The following is a 12,773-nucleotide window of genomic DNA, read 5'->3' as shown; positions in this document are numbered from 1 at the left end:
GAAAGTGCTTACTCTTCAGTGCTGCCCATGCCATGTTTCAAGTCATGCCTTCTCTCCCCCCCAAGTAGCCAAAGTGCCTGCTGGCTGGGGTCAGGAATGCGTTGTTCACCAGAAGCCCTTTCTTGGCAGGCTCTCCCTGACCCTGCACAAAAGCAGAAGTACAGTGCTGTAGAGCACGGGAGCCTCAGTGAGCAGACTGCCGGGAGAGAGGAGAAGCTTGGAGCCACCGCCGCTAAGGAAGATTGCTGTTGGAGGGGGGGAGAAATAGGAATATGCTAGGCAGGGAGGGGATAGGGGTAGAGATGGGGATGCTGCTGAGTGGGTGGGTGGGAGAATCTGCTTAATATTTTATTGTCCTGGCTTCTGTCCACCAAAGTAAACTCTGATATTTACCCAGAAAAATGAATCGTTTTTTTTTTTTTCCCAAATGATTTCTCCTGTTTTTGTTCTTGACATAATAAACCCTGATAAATTCCTGGGAAAAATTAAGAACAATAAAAACTGAAAATGAAGATCCCTAGGTAATCTGCAAGAAGAAGCCCTAATTAAACGCAACCATCAATGTGCATGGGAAGACCAGATGTTTTTAGGAAACAGCCTTGCTAGTTTTGGTGGCTGTGTAGAGGTTTCAAAACTTGGTGGTAAAAAATGGAGGAGGGCCTGGATGTTGAATCAAATGCAGACTGTATGCCCCTCTACCCTGTAAGCACTATCCTCCCTTACGATTTGAGTTAAGTCCTGAGTTAAGCTCTGTGTTAACTCTACGTTATCTTCATACTAACTTATCCTGAATTCATCTCCCTGTTATATGTAACTTTCTCATGTTTCGCACGTTTTTCCCTTGTTTGATGTAAACCGGTGTGATAAGACTTTTGTCCTGAATATCGGTATAGTAAAAAGAAGTAAATAAATAAATAAATAAAAGAAGTTGACGACAGTCTGGAATAGGTGGAGGCCAACACTTGTGATGGAATCTGGACATGCTTGGGTTGTTAGGGTGCAAAGGTATTAAATATTTATTTTGGTGACCCACATCAGGGTCAGATATGGAACAGGGTTGAGAGATCAAGTAAAACTAATGAAAGAGCAGACCATGAGGAAGATGGGTTTGTACTGGCAGACCACTATTCCCAAAAAACCAACCAGGTCAGTTCCGTTAGGTTGGTGTGGCCTCATACTATCCAGCAAGATGATAAGGAGAAAAGAGGCAGTTCCCTGTACGTACCAGGATCAGTCCAGGACACCTGGGTTGTGACTCCGCACCAGTAGATGGAGACAGACTAAAACTTGTGGGCGGAGCCATATATGCCCCTGTGCCAGTCACAGCCCCTCAGTCTTACTCTGTCTCCAGTAGATGGTGCAGGTCCGGTCACAGCCCTGCCTGCCCTGGTTCTGGTATTCCGTCAGGGTCGGTTCTTTTTGTTTTGATTTGTTAGGCCAGTTTAGGCTACGGGTTTCTATTTGGCAATAATTTTCTAAATTGTCCCTAGGTCCCTTTCGCCCTGCCTCCCAGGGGGGTTGTGAGGTTCTGAGGGGACCACCCCCCCCTGGTTGAGGCCGCTGCTAGGGTCGAGGACCCAGCTGGCCTAGTAGCAGCGTCAGGGGTGACACCGGGGAGCCCGGTTCACTCACCCCTGCTGGATTAGGGCTCCAGGACCGTGGACAGCGACAGGCGTTTTTGTTAAAAAAAAAAAAAAAAAAAAAAGGTTTGTGTTTATTTCTGTGCCGGCTCTCTCTTGCTTCGCGTCGCCACTCGCGGGGGGGGGCGCCGCCAACGGGGGGAGGCCGTTCGTTTGAATTTTTTTTATTTTTCGTCGCTCCTGTTGCCCCGTTTTCGTGCCTCTTCGCCGGCATGCCTCGCGGCTCGTTCTGCCGGGCCTGTGGCTCGGCGTGCGCGCGCCTTTCGCGTGAGGGCCTGTGCGCGGCTTGTCTTCCGGGCGGAGAGGGGTCGTCTGGGGCGCCTCGGGGGGCTCGTTCGCGGCCCGCGCGATCGTCTCCGCGCGAGGGGGGCGCCGTAGACAAGCCCCAAGAGCTTTTCCCGCTTAGCGCGGGAGTGGCGGCCATTTTGGCCACGGGCCGCGAAATGGCGCGGGAAACGGCAGGGCCTTCGGCCTTGCCTCCCGCGCTTTCCCCGCAGCGGATCACGGTCGGAGGGGGTCCCTCGGGGGACACAGGGTCCCCGGGGAGTCCCGCTGATTTTTCTTCAGATTCGAGCTCGCTTTCGGAGGACCTTGCGCTTTTGTTGCGCAAGGTCCTGAAATACAAAAAAAGCAAGCGCGGCCGGAGTGAAGCTCGCAGGGCTCCACCGCAGAAGAGGCCCAGGAAGCCTTCCGGGGTCGCGGAGGGGCCCCAGGGCGCCTTGCGGGGGAAGCGGCCTCCACGTGGCGTCCCACAGGAGGCGGACACCGATTCCTCCCCCGAGGCGGACGCTGATTCCCCTGAGGAGACCCAGAAGGGACCCGACGATGTGGGAGCGGACGGCTCCGCTACGTCCGGCGTAGGAAAAGGCTCACAGGCAGTGGAGGGAGACGATCCCAAAGTGGTCCGGCTATTCCGTAGGGATGAATTGCCTCCTCTAATTCCAGCCATTCTCCAGGAACTGGGAATAGACCCGCCTCCGGCGGTGGTTCGTCAGGAAGCGAACATGGATCCGGTCCTGTTAGGCCTCACGGGTCCGGCAGTTGCTTTTCCGTTCCATTTTTCTTCAACGGACATCATGTTCCGGGAATGGGACACTCCGGAGTTAGGTTTGAAGGTCAGCAAGGCCATGGACAAGCTTTACCCGCTCCCGGAGGATGCGCTGGACCTTCTCAAGTTTCCCAAGGTGGATTCGGCGGTTTCGGCGGTAACGAAGAGATCTACTATCCCGGTTACGGGTGCGACAGCTCTTCGGGACCTTCAGGACAGGAAGCTGGAGGTACAGCTCAAGAAGATTTTTGAGGTTTCAGCGCTAGGAATTCGGGCCGCCATGTGTACGAATTTCGCTTTGAGAGCTGGCTTACGCTGGGCTCAGGTCCTCCAAGCCAATGCGGATCTTTCGGCAGACGAGGCAGCGCAAGCGGATAAGTTGGAAGCGGTAATAGCATATGGCGCAGATGCACTCCACGATCTGCTGCGCACTTCGTCTAGATCCATGGTGGCGGCTGTCTCGGCGCGCCGCCTCCTGTGGCTACGCAACTGGGCGGCGGATGGCTCTTCTAAGGCTTACCTCGGGGCGCTGCCATTCAAGGGTAAGTTGCTGTTTGGCAAGGAGTTAGATGATTTGATGGCTTCCCTGGGGGAAAATAGGGCTTTCAGGTTGCCCGAAGATAGATCCAGGTCGCGGCCTTCCTTTGCAGCCAGGTCCCGCTTTCGTGGGCCCAGGAAGGCGCGACCTCAAAGGTCGTCGGGGCACTCGTACAGGTCTTCCTCCTCCCGTAACCCACAGTGGCAGCAGCAGCAGTCCTTTCGTGGGAGGCGTTTTGGTAGACCAGGGGGTGCCCTGGCCATCACGGCTCCCAAATCTTCACAATGAAAGGGGGTCGGCCCTTCTCCCGCCGCAGCCTCAGCATGCCGTTCCCAACGTCGGGGCGCGGTTGCTGTCGTTTTACGAGAGATGGGCCGGAATAACGTCGGACCAGTGGGTCCTCACCGTGATAGGACACGGCTACGCGTTAGATTTTGCTCGCATTCCAGTGGACAAGTTCCTTGTGTCACCCTGCAAGGCTCCCGAGAAGAAGGCGGCGGTGCTAGACACCATCCGCCGCTTAGAGGACTTGGGAGCTATCTCCCCCGTTCCTGTCAGCCAACACGGCAAAGGCCGTTACTCCATTTACTTCATCGTACCAAAGAAGGACGGCACGTCCCGACCAATTCTGGATCTCAAAGGGGTGAACCGATGCCTTCGCGTGCCTCGCTTCAAAATGGAGACGATCCGGTCAGTCATCGCCGCGGTCCGGCCAGGCGAGTTCCTGGCCTCCCTGGACCTTACGGAGGCGTATCTTCACATAGGCATTCAGCCGTCGTTCCAACGCTTCCTCAGATTCTGCATTCTGGGTCGGCATTACCAGTTTCGGGCGCTCCCGTTTGGGCTCGCAACGGCCCCTCGTACATTCACGAAGGTGATGGTCGTGGTGGCAGCGCAACTGCGCCGAGAAGGTCTCCTGGTCCATCCTTACCTGGACGATTGGTTGATTCGGGCGAAGTCCGAGGATCAGTGTCGGATGGCGGTGGCCAGGGTCCTCCATCTGTTGCAGTCCCTGGGATGGGTGGTCAACTTCAGCAAGAGTCATCTGACACCCACGCAGACCTTGGAATATCTGGGAGCTCTTTTCGACACGAAGCAGGGCAAGGTGTTTCTGTCGCTCGAACGGATGGGCAAACTGCAAACTCAGGTGCAGCGCTTGTTGTCTCTTCGCCAGCCGCGGGTCTGCGACTACCTTACGGTCCTAGGGTCTATGGCTTCCACGCTGGCGCTGGTGCCATGGGCGTTCGCTCATCTGCGACCCTTACAGTCATCCTTGCTTTCCCGCTGGAAGCCGGTCTCGGAGGACTTCCATTTACCGCTTCCTCTAGCGGGACACGCGAGGTCCAGCCTGCGGTGGTGGCTGGACCCCAGTCATCTTTCCGCCGGAGTCTCTCTCCTGGTGCCCAGTTGGACAGTGGTGACCACGGATGCCAGCCTCTCCGGTTGGGGAGCGGTCTGCCTAGGGAGCTCAGTTCAAGGCCTATGGTCAGTGTCGCAAGCCCAGTGGTCTATCAATTGCCTAGAGACCAGGGCGGTCCGTCTGGCCCTGCAGGCTTTTCTACCATTGCTGCGGGGAAAGGCAGTCCGAGTGTTGTCGGACAATGCGACTACCGTGGCATACATCAACCGGCAGGGGGGGACACGGAGCCCCCAGGTGGCAGAAGAAGCTCAGCGCTTGATGGCCTGGTCGGAGCTACATCTCAGCAACCTCGCAGCGTCTCACATTGCGGGAGTCGACAACGTGCAGGCGGACTATCTCAGCCGTCATCGTCTGGATCCCGGAGAGTGGGAGCTGGGGGACGAAGCGTTTCTTCTCATTTGCGAAACATGGGGGGTGCCCCACATGGATCTGATGGCCACGTGGCACAACGCGAAGGCCCCGCGATTTTACAGTCGACGTCGAGAGCGGGGGGCAGAAGGCGTCGATGCGTTGGTGCTTCCCTGGCCGACGAATGTGCTGCTCTACGTGTTTCCCCCGTGGCCGATGATCGGCAAGATTCTACGGCGCATAGAGTTGCATCCGGCCAACGTGATCTTGGTGGCACCGGAGTGGCCTCGCTGGCCGTGGTTCGCAGACCTCGTACAACTGGCAGTAGCGGCACCCCTTCGGTTCCAGGGAATGGCGGCCCTACTCCATCAGGGCCCCGTCTGTTTGGAGGATGCGGATCACTTCTGTCTCGCGGCATGGCTTTTGAGAGGAATCGACTGAAGAGAAAAGGTTATTCAGATGCGGTGGTGGCCACGCTACTGCGTTCCAGGAAGCAGTCGACGTCTTTGGCTTACGTCCGTGTCTGGGTGGTCTTTGAGGACTGGTGCGTGCAGCGCGGGGTGGACCCCACTTCGGCTTCCGTCTCTGATGTTCTGGCGTTCCTCCAGGCGGGTCTGGCCAAAGGTCTGGCGTGCAGTTCCCTACGGGTCCAAGTGGCGGCGCTTGGGTGTTTGCGAGGTAAGTCTCTGGCGCTTCACCCGGATATTGCTCGTTTCCTTCGGGGTGCTAAGCACCTTCGCCCCCCGTTACGTCTTCCTTGTCCGGCTTGGAACCTCAATTGGGTTCTCTCCGCTCTATGCACGGCGCCGTTTGAGCCCTTGAAACGCGCAACTCTTAAGGATCTCACTTTAAAAACGGCATTCTTGGTGGCGATTGCCTCGGCACGGCGTGTTTCCGAGTTACAGGCCCTGTCCTGTAGGGAACCTTTCTTGCGTATCTCCGATTCGGGGGTTTCCTTACGGACGGTTCCTTCCTTTCTTCCGAAAGTGGTCTCGTCGTTTCACGTGAATCAATCGGTGGAGTTGCCCGCTTTTGCGTGCGGAGACTCCTCTGTTACAGAAGAGAGGGAGTTACGGAAGCTTGATGTGCGGAGATCCCTTCTCCGATATCTGGAGGTCACTAATCCGTTTCGGGTCACAGATCATCTGTTTGTCCTGTTCTCTGGACCAAAGAAAGGAGCTGCAGCGTCCCGCACAACGATCGCTCGTTGGCTCAAGGAGGCCATTGGTTCGGCGTACTTGGTGCGGGGAAAACCTCTTCCCGTGGGGCTGCGGGCTCACTCGACTCGATCTCAAGCAGCGTCTTGGGCGGAAGCTTCTCAGGTGTCGCCTCAAGAGATTTGTAGGGCGGCCACCTGGAAGTCGTTGCATACTTTTATCCGGCATTACCGGCTGGATGTCCGGGCTACCGATTCCGGGGGTTTTGGAGAGAGGGTTCTCCGAGCGGGACTCTCTGCTTCCCACCCTCAGTAGGTTGCTCTGGTACATCCCAGGTGTCCTGGACTGATCCTGGTACGTACAGGGAAAGGAAAATTAGTTTCTTACCTGATAATTTTCGTTCCTGTAGTACCAAGGATCAGTCCAGGATCCCGCCCGCAGTGCTGCGCTGAAGTAATGGAGAGTCCGCTCTGTGTTTTGATTTGCTCTGTTCCGCTTGTTCGCTCTCTCGGTTGGAGAGTCCGGTTCCAGAGGGGGTGTTTCTTCCCCGTTAGTTAGCGGTATCTAGTTTTGTTTACTTCTCTGGTTGTGTTCTACTTTGACATTCCGTAAAACTGAGGGGCTGTGACTGGCACAGGGGCATATATGGCTCCGCCCACAAGTTTTAGTCTGTCTCCATCTACTGGTGCGGAGTCACAACCCAGGTGTCCTGGACTGATCCTTGGTACTACAGGAACAAAAATTATCAGGTAAGAAACTAATTTTCCTTTCCCTGTACGTACCAGGATCAGTCCAGACACCTGGGTTGTGACTCCGCGCCAGCAGATGGAGACAGAGCAAAACTCGACGGGCTCCCTACATATAGTAAGGTGCCACCCACAGCCCCTCAGTCTTACTCTGTCTCCAGCAGATGGGGCAGGTCCACCCACAGTCTCTGGGATCCCTGGGATAGTTAGTCAGGGATCAAGGAATTTGAGAGTTTTATTTTGTTCAATAGGGTAGCTTAATTTACAATAAAAAAAAAAAAAAAAAAGGAAAGACAAAGAAGAAGAAAAGTTTTAGCTAAGGAAGTCTCCCGTCGGTGGAGCCTCCCAGGGGGATTACAGGGTCCCGAGGGGATCATTGCCCCTGGTTGAGGCCGCTGCTGAGGGTCGAGGACCCGGCCGTGCCTGGCAGCAGCGTCGGGGGTGACACCGGGGAGCCCGGTTCACTCGCCCCCGCAGGAGCAGACAGTCTTCAGTACCTCGGCCAGCGGCTAAGTATTGCAAAAAAAAAAAAAAAAAAAACAGGTTTCGGCCTTATTTTTTTCTGACGCGCCGGCTCTCTCTCTCTCTCCCCTCTCTCTCCGGTTCTCCTCGTCGGGGCTGCGCGGGGGAACGGCGAAAATTTAATTTTTCTCTTACTTTGGTGGTGCCTTTGGTCAGGGATGCCCAGGGGGACTGCTTGCCGCGCGTGTGGGTCGGCGCGCGCGCGCGGGTCTCTCGAGCCGGTGTTTGCGCGACTTGCGTGTCGGGGGGCGAAGGTCCTTCGGAGGGCGGTCGAGGGGGCCGTTCTCGGGGGTCCCGATCGCCGCCACGCGCCGTGCCTGCAGCAGCTGACAGGGCCGATCCGTTCCTGCTTAGCGCGGGAACGGCGGCCATTTTGAATACAGTGAGGGAGGCAACAAGGAAAGCCCTAGGAAATGGCGACCAGCCGCCCCCCTGTCTCCTCAGCATCGCGGTTCGGAAGGGGAGGTCCCGGGGGCCCAGGAAGCGGGGAGTTTGGTGTCGAGGGAGGACTCCTCCGATTCTGAGGGTTCTTTCTCAGAAGATTTTGCCTTGCTTTTAAAAAAATTGGCAAAATACAAGCGCTCCAAACACAGGCCGCAGAAGGCCCCAGGGGGCAGGGAGGGTCGCTCCCGGCCCCAGAAGAGATCGATCCGACAGGCGAAAGCGCCGGGTCCACCCAGGGAAAAGAGGCCATCGCGAGGGGACTCGCGGAACTATGATACGGCCTCTACCTCCTCGGAGGAGGAGGGGGCGGTCTCGGAGACCGCGGAAGGGCCCGAGGGGCTCGATAATCAAGATCCAGTCAAGCCGGGAACAGGAAAAGGGACGCTATCGGCGGATGGGGATGACCCCAAGGTCGTGCGGCTCTTCAAGCGCGAAGAGCTGATTCCCCTTATCCCGGCGATCCTCGATGAACTCGGGGTGGAGGCCCCAGCGGTAGAGACCCGTCAGGGGGCGATTATGGACCCAGTCCTCTTGGGCCTCGCGGGACCCGCGGTGGCTTTCCCGTTCCATTTTTCGGCATCCGACATTTTGTTCCGGGAATGGGATACCCCGGAATTAGGCCTGAAGGTGAGTAAGGCAATGGACAAGTTATATCCTCTGCCGGAGGATGTACTGGAACTGCTGCGTCTCCCTCGGGTGGACGCCGCGGTGTCGGCAGTGACGAAGAGGTCTACCATCCCTGTCACCGGAGCTACCGCGCTCCGGGATATCCAGGATCGGAAGCTGGAGGTGCAACTCAAGAAGGTCTTTGAGGTCTCCGCCCTGGGAGTCAGGGCGGCCATTTGTAGTAATTTTGCGTTGCGGGCAGGGCTCCGCTGGGCCCAAACTTTGCAGGCGAATGCTGGCCTCTCCGTCGGGGAAGCCTCTCAAGCGGATCATTTGGAAGCGGTGATAGCTTACAGCGCGGACGCTATGCACGACCTGCTGAGAACTTCAGCCAGGGCCATGGTGTCGGCAGTCTCTGCCCGCCGTCTTCTCTGGCTCCGGAACTGGGCGGAGGATGGTACGTCTAAAGCCCACTTGGGCTCATTGCCTTTCAAGGGAAAGCTATTATTTGGTAAGCAGTTGGACGATCTGATGCAGTTCCTCAGCGAAAACAAGGCTTTTAAATTGCCGGAGGACAGGCCCAGACATCGTTCGACCTTCTCCCCAAGGAACCGTTTTCGATCCAACCGGCGGCAGCGACCGCAGAGATCGGTGAGGGCGGGACAGTCCTACCGTTCGAACTCTGCTAGACCTTCCTCATGGTCTCAGTCCTTTCGAGGGAAGAGGTTTAACAGGGCTGGCGGAACCCCGTCGGGATCGGGGTCCAAGTCGGCCCAATGAAACGAGAAGGGTCCGTTCCTCGCGGCAGCCTCCAGAGGCCGTCCCACAGGTGGGAGCGAGGCTCGCCTTGTTTTACCAGGAATGGACCAAGATAACTTCAGACCAGTGGGTTCTCGGCGTAATAAGGAACGGCTACGCGTTAGATTTTGCTCGTCTACCGTGGGACAAGTTCCTCGTCTCTCCTTGCAAGGCTCTTTTCAAAAGGGACGCTGTCCGAGCGACCCTGCGACGTCTGGAAGATCTCGGCGCCATTTCTCCCGTACCATCGATACAACGGGACTGGGAAGATACTCCATTTACTTCGTGGTCCCGAAGAAAGACGGCTCCTTCCGTCCCATCCTCGACCTCAAGGGAGTCAACAGATGCCTTCGCATTCCGCGTTTCAAGATGGAAACAATCCGCTCGGTAGTGGCCGCGGTTCGTCCGGGCGAATTTCTGGCGTCGCTGGATCTTACGGAAGCGTATCTCCACATCGGCATTCAGCCGTCCTACCACAAATATTTGAGGTTTTGCGTCCTAGGCAGGCACTATCAGTTCAGAGCTCTTCCGTTCGGTCTCGCCACGGCTCCACGCACCTTTACCAAAGTCATGGTGGTAGTGGCGGCCCAGCTCCGGAGGGAAGGGCTCCTGGTTCACCCTTACCTAGACGATTGGCTCATTCGGGCCAAGTCCGAGGCCGAATGTCGACAAGCGATTGCTCGGGTCCTACAGCTCTTGCGCTCTCTCGGCTGGGTAGTCAACCTCTCCAAGAGTCAGCTGCAGCCTACTCAGCGGTTAGAGTACCTGGGGGCCTTGTTCGACACAGAGAGGGCCAGGGTGTTTCTGACTCAAGAGAGAGTGGTCAAGCTACAGCGACAGGTGAGACGTCTGTTGTCCATGCGGTGCCCATTGGTCTGCGATTATCTGATGGTCTTGGGTTCCATGGCATCGACGCTCGCCTTGGTTCCCTGGGCTTTTGCTCATCTGCGACCGTTACAGTCAGCGTTACTGTCCCGTTGGCAGCCGGTCTCGGAGGAGTTTCATCGCCCGCTGCCACTCACGGACCGGGCCAGGGACAGTCTGCATTGGTGGCTCTCCACCGACCACTTGACGTGCGGAGTCTCCCTGCTCATGCCCACCTGGACGGTGGTGACGACAGACGCCAGTCTCTCCGGCTGGGGAGCGGTCTGTGGGAGCCGCTCGGTGCAAGGCCAGTGGTCGAGTCAGCAGTCGCTGTGGTCCATCAACCGGTTAGAGACCAAGGCGGTGTCGTTGGCGTTACGAGCCTTTCACCCGTGGATTCGGGGACGAGCGGTCCGGGTTCTGTCGGACAATGCGACCACAGTGGCCTATATCAATCGCCAGGGAGGTACAAGGAGCCAACAAGTGGCGGAGGAGGCGAGCCTGTTGATGGCCTGGGCGGAACAGCACCTCAGCGGCATAGCGGCGTCTCACATCGCAGGGGTGGACAACGTTCAGGCGGATTTCCTCAGTCGCCATCGGCTGGATCCAGGAGAGTGGGAGTTACCGGAGGTAGCGTTTCGGCTCGTCTGTGCCAGGTGGGGACGGCCCCACCTGGATCTCATGGCCACCGCTCTCAACACAAAGGCTCCGCGGTTCTTCAGTCGACGGAGGGAGCGGGGCGCGGAAGGCGTCGATGCACTGGTTCTTCCCTGGCCCACGGACGTGTTGCTTTATGTGTTCCCTCCGTGGCCTCTGATCGGAAAGGTTCTGCGTCGGATAGAGTTGCACCCAGCGGCGGTGATTTTGGTGGCGCCGGAGTGGCCACGGCGGCCGTGGTTCGCAGATCTCATTCAGTTGGCGGCGGAGCCTCCGCTTCGATTTCACGGGGCCGCGTCCATCCTTCAACAAGGACCCGTCTGTTTGGAGGATGCGGATCACTTTTGTCTCGCGGCCTGGCTTTTGAAAGGGCGCGTTTGAGGAATAAGGGATACTCCGAGTCCGTGATTGCTACTTTGTTGAGGGCTCGGAAACAGTCTACGTCCCTAACCTACATGCGGGTCTGGACAGTCTTTGAGGACTGGTGCGGTACGCGCGACATAGATCCTATACGTCCAGCTGTACCAGCGGTCCTTGAGTTTCTGCAAGACGGTCTCTCGAAGGGTCTGTCTTGGAGTACCTTGAAGGTCCAGATCGCTGCGCTTGGTTGTCTCAGGGGTAAGGTCCAGGGAGTGTCCTTGGCCTGTCATCCGGATGTGGTGCGTTTTCTTCGTGGGGCTAAGCACTTGCGCCCTCCTGTCCGAAACCCTTGTCCGTCCTGGAATTTGAATTGCGTGCTATCCGCCCTCTGTGGGGCACCTTTTGAACCAATCAAGCGTGCGACTCTGAAGGATCTTACGCTGAAGGCTGTGTTTTTGGTAGCGATTACGTCTGCTCGTCGAGTCTCGGAGTTACAGGCGTTGTCCTGTAGAGAGCCGTTTCTGCGTTTTTCGGAGACCGGGGTCTCCCTACAGACTGTTCCATCCTTTTTTGCCCAAGGTGGTATCCTCTTTTCACTTGAATCAATCCGTAGACCTGCCTGGTTTTTCAGTCATGGATCCGGGGGACAAGAGGTCGAGAGACCTGCGCAGACTCGATGTTCGCAGGATTCTCATTCGTTATCTGGAGGTGACTAATGCCTTCCGGGTGTCTGACCATTTGTTTGTCCTCTGCTCCGGACCTCGCCGGGGGTCTGCGGCTTCGCGGGCCACGATTGCGCGTTGGCTCAAAGAGGCGATTGGTTCAGCGTATCTTCTGCAGGGGAAGTTGGCACCTAGGGGACTTCGTGCGCATTCCACTAGGGCGCAGGCCACGTCCTGGGCTGAGGTTTCTCAGGTGTCTTCGCAGGAGATCTGTAAAGCGGCGACGTGGAAGTCGCTGCATACGTTTACTAAGCATTACAGACTCGATGTCCAGGCAGCTGAGGCTCAGGGTTTTGGAGCGAGTGTTCTCCGAGCGGGACTCTCTGCTTCCCACCCTCAGTAATTTGCTCTGGTACATCCCAGGTGTCTGGACTGATCCTGGTACGTACAGGGAAAGGAAAATTAGTTTCTTACCTGATAATTTTCGTTCCTGTAGTACCATGGATCAGTCCAGGCTCCCACCCGTCTGTTCTGTTTTTCGATGAAGAGTGAGAGAGTCCGCTCGTTTTTGCTTTTCGAGCTGCATTATTGCGAGTTTTTTGGCATACAGCCTCTTGCCTCTGGTGCTGTTGGTTTTCTGTTTTCTGCCAGGGGTGTGTTCTGAATTGGCATATATATTGCAGTTTATAATTAGTTAGTCGGGCACTTGTTTTTGCTTTGACAGTACGTTCGACTGAGGGGCTGTGGGTGGCACCTTACTATATGTAGGGAGCCCGTCGAGTTTTGCTCTGTCTCCATCTGCTGGCGCGGAGTCACAACCCAGGTGTCTGGACTGATCCATGGTACTACAGGAACGAAAATTATCAGGTAAGAAACTAATTTTCCTATATATAAAGCACACCCCAGTGACTCTGCACTGTCCATTCAGTCCCCACCCCCGCTGGGATATTCAACAGATACATC

At 56.5% G+C, this 12,773-nt stretch overlaps 1 protein-coding gene across 2 annotated transcripts in view; it reads left to right on the top strand.

The window, feature by feature from the left end:
• The window catches only part of DNAH2 (dynein axonemal heavy chain 2), a 392,322-nt gene that overhangs the window by 360,009 nt on the left and 19,540 nt on the right, over nucleotides 1–12,773 (top strand). The gene's annotated exons all lie outside the window — the stretch shown is intronic.

This window comes from Rhinatrema bivittatum, chromosome 16, assembly GCF_901001135.1.
Source record: "Rhinatrema bivittatum chromosome 16, aRhiBiv1.1, whole genome shotgun sequence".
In the NCBI taxonomy this organism is placed as follows: Eukaryota; Metazoa; Chordata; class Amphibia; order Gymnophiona; family Rhinatrematidae; genus Rhinatrema; species Rhinatrema bivittatum.
Note: the sequence above shows the minus strand (reverse complement) of the source record. Positions and strands in the feature narration are given on the sequence as shown.